Source organism: Triticum dicoccoides, chromosome 7A (assembly GCF_002162155.2).
Source record: "Triticum dicoccoides isolate Atlit2015 ecotype Zavitan chromosome 7A, WEW_v2.0, whole genome shotgun sequence".
Lineage (NCBI taxonomy): Eukaryota > Viridiplantae > Streptophyta > Magnoliopsida > Poales > Poaceae > Triticum > Triticum dicoccoides.
In genome coordinates, this window is record NC_041392.1 from 400,112,677 (window position 1) to 400,116,850 (window position 4,174).

General features: G+C 43.8%; 1 long non-coding RNA gene across 1 annotated transcript; it reads right to left on the bottom strand.

The window, feature by feature from the left end:
• Window positions 1-674: 674 nt before the first annotated feature.
• On the bottom strand, window positions 675-1,734 carry LOC119331670. The gene is made up of 2 exons (XR_005160618.1): window positions 1,325-1,734; window positions 675-1,222 (listed from the first exon to the last, which is right to left on the bottom strand). It is a non-coding gene; the product is annotated as an uncharacterized LOC119331670 (long non-coding RNA).
• Window positions 1,735-4,174: the final 2,440 nt, after the last annotated feature.

Consider the following 4,174-nt stretch of genomic DNA (forward strand, 5'->3'; position numbering starts at 1 on the left):
AAGTGGAGCTCAATATGCAATGAGTTGCATATTGACGGAATACCACATCAATTATTTAGTTCACTCCCGGTTAGGTACTCAACAATATTAAATGTTGGTTAACATGGCAAGGGTGAAGCATAACAAAACTATACTATCTAAACAATTTCAATGGGGCCGGATATAACAAACAACAAATCTGGTAAATCCCCCTATGCATTTACCAATTTAATGTAAACAACAATTTAAATATTATTGGTGTTGTTATCATGATGCAGTTGACATGTAGAAGTTTTAAGCAATGCTATGAAAAATGTTGACATCAAGATGATATGGGGCATTTGGTCGCCACGATAGAAAGAAAGGGGTGTCATAGCGGCGAAAATGGAAATGGAGCCACGGCAATGTTCCGATGATCCGACAACTAGTTGAGATGCCGGTGCAAGAAACAAATGTGAGATGTACGGAATGTGCAAGAGGTACGGGGAGTGATCCCGGATACCAGGTGTCCCACGAATCGGTGGCAAGGAAACGAGTGACAAAACAGACACGGTGCGAACACGGCCAAACAAGAGCATCTCATACAACACATCACAAGCATTAGTCCACGGGTGTTGTTCCGGCGGTTATACCTTCCAAGGGAGCATTCTTAGAGCGGTTCGAGTTCATAGAGGAAGTAGTTGTTCTCGCGACGGTAGTGGAAGTAGGGGTACATGACGACAGTAGAGGTATTCGCGATATTGGCGATGGTAGTGGTACATGTTTCGAAGAGGAACTTGGAGAATACGAGTAACTTGGGGTCTACGGTAGTCGTTTGCGTTCATAATTGCACGAGTTTCTGTAGATGTTCGGGGTCACGGCGAGGAACTTGACACATCGTGGAACTTGGCGTCCGAGGAATCCCGCGTAGTGGTACGCATTTCGTACATGTTCAGGGCCGTCGGCAGAGGTACTTGGCGCTTGCGGTGTGTTGCTTGGGGAAACCAGTTGTACTTGTTAGGTTCCACATGGAGATGCATCAATGGATCTCCAACTCATTTGGCGGTGGACGAACTTGGCGAAAACCACGAAGGCGGTCTTGGGCTCCCTGGCTGCCGCGTCTTGGCAGTGACAAGAGGAGCAACGAGGCCAGCGGGCTGCAACCGAAGATGGCCGGAGGTCTGTGGGCGTCCAGATCAGGTGGCCTCCTGGCTAGGCGACGACGACGGCAAGGACGCCTGAGGTGTGGGTTGGAGCAGTGCACCTGGGCGTCCATGGCAGGTTCTTTAGAGAGAAACTAAGAGAGAACCAGGGAAAGGAAAATAAACGAAGGAGAGACAGGGAAAAGGAGGCGTGATGGGGCGACCTGCTGGTGGAGGGCTCGAGTCCCTAGCGCAACAGAGAGGCAGGGAAGCGACAGGGCCGCAGCGCCATGGCGACGGAGGTGGAGGCTCCAGCTCGGGGAGGTTCAGCGAGGAGAACCGCGATGAGAGGAAGGGGAAGACCATGGATCAGGCACGATGCGCGGCCCCTCTGCCTGCACTAGGAGAACCAGAGGAGAGGGTCGAGGGAAATGGCAGGAGAGACAGGGGATCGAGCGGACTGGGGCGCTGCAAGGGAGATTGAAGAGAGGGAAAAGGGGATCGATCGCGGCCTCATGGCTTGATGCGTGCGTGAGCGGCAGCCTGGAGGGAGATGAGGGAGATGCCAGGGGTGTGCTAGGGTTAGGAGGGGCGGCTGGGCCTTGGGAGGCCGGCCCAGTGGAGAGGAAAACGGCCAGGGGCCTGCTGGGCTGCTCTCTCCTACTCTCTTTCTCATTTCTTTTTATTTGTAAAAATAGCAAATAGCAAAGCAATAAATAAGAGAAAGAAAAGGTTGGAGAAGGAATTTGGGCACTTGGATAATTTCCCCGGACTCACAAAATGTGCAAGGTCCATGAACAAAAGGAGTGGCCATGATTGCAAGAATTAAATTCAAAGTCATTTGAATTTAATTCAAAGGTTTGAACAAGGACTGGGAATTAGAAGTGTCCAAAAATGTTAAGATTTTCAAAGGAGCCTCAATAAATGGAGAAGGAATTGTCAGCAAGGTTTCGGGATCAACTCAAAGTAGAAAAGGCATGAGATTATTTCTGCAAGTGTGTTGTGATAATTCCAAATTAAAGGAATATTTGATATAGCTCCCTAATATTGGGAGGATAAATTATAAAGAGAATCACCATGTGAATTTCCTCGATTTAAAGGGACCAAAGATCCATGCAATTTATTTAGTTGAGTTTTAAAACAGGTTGCATGATGACATGATGCAATGCACATGATGCAATGATGAATGCAACGAACCAAACAAATCACACGACCAAACCCAGAAATCATGGAAGGCACCTGAAGCTCCGGTCTTGGGGCATCACAACACTCCACCACTACGAGAGGATCTCGTCCCGAGATCTAGGATGGCACTGGAGGGAAACGGAAGAGGAAGAGAAGAGGTAAAAGTAAGTTGCTTCTTTGACAAACTAGTGAAACCACGAACCTTGAGAGGTTGAACAAATTGAACGAAAGAATACAACGAAGATGCACAAAGTTGAAAACACTCTGTTAGAAAAGAGGAACAAGTAACATTACGAGAACCTTGTAGGTTGAAAGACATCAGAAAAAAAAGGTTGCAATGGAAAAGAAGTACATGCAAGCACTCCGGTTGAAATGAGATGTACAAGGAACGATAAGGATCAAATTTGACAACACCTCGGTTAGAAATGGAAGGCAATAATATGGACTTGGCAAAATGAATGCACTTGGATGAGACTCCGATTAGAAGAGGAATGATAGCCACAACAGTCCGGTTAAAACAAGGTAGAGAAGGAATAAGAATGATATAATTTGGACATCACTTTGACTGTAAATGGAAGGAATTGAACATGATCTTGACAAGATGAGAAGATACTTGAAAAGAGTACAGGACACTTTGGTTAAAAGGATAAGCACGAAAAGAACACGATCCTCACAATTCAAGATGATGAGTGAAAAGAGCAACATCACAAAGCCTCCGAGAGAAAGAATAGAGGATCGATCATTGGAATGAAAGAATGGAGAAGAAAATGACAACTTCTGCCACAAAAGAGCTTGGAGAGCACCCTTCCAAGAAGGTTATAACGGAGTTGTTGGAAAAAATCAACAACAAAACAAATAAACTTGTAGTGAGCTTATGGAAAACATCTCAAAATTATGAGGTGAAATTCTACCACTAACGGAAACAATAGATTGGATTGATATCAACAAGGAGACGAGAAAATTATTTCACCAGAAGGATAAATGAAGAACTTGGGTCATTTATGAGCACATAAAATATCAATAATCCCTAGGGAAAGCTTTAGGTGAAATATAACCCAAGATAATTCCAATGAAGAGATTGATGGGTTGCAAAGGCTCTCATGAACGAATTCAAAATGATGGGTTTAAAATATGTCATTTCGGACAGCTTGTGCATCACGAAACACGAAGGGAAATTGTCAATAGTGACATAACACCACCTCAAAAGATAAAAGAGCAAGAATTGCACTTCGGAATGCAAGATGAAGAAATGCTTGAACTCCTCAAAACAAGACATGTGTTGAGCACCATGTTTATTTGAGAGTATAGCTTGGCGGATCATAACTTCGAGAGAAAAACTTGAAGAACAATTAGAGAATGAAAAGAACCCCTGACGAACCACCATGTTGAGCCTCCAAGAAGAACTCCGGTAATAAAAGAATAATCAAAAAGAAAAGGAAGTTGAGAACATAAGGTGAAGCCTTGTGATGATTTAGATGAAACAACGTGGTGATATAGTTGAGAGATTTTGAAACTCCAGGAAAAGTAGGAAGCACTTGAACCGCGGATTTACTCATCATGAACAAACTCTGGAAGAATGCATCCATCATTTGGATGAAGCAAGAATAAGAATTATGTTATGCGTATCCTTCACCAATTTAAATTGATGACAATCAACAAATTGCATACAACTTATTCCGGTAGAAAGGATTAAGAGAGATATATAGATAACTTGAGAAGGTCCTCAACGAACCACCGGTAGGAATGAAACAACGAATGAATTGATATGATAACAGAGAAAAAGAAATCTTGAACGAACCACCGTAAGAATTGAAAAATGAACAAAGTAAAGGGATGAATCACCGGTAAGAATTTGAAAACGAGCAAAGATACTTGGGGAAATTTAGATA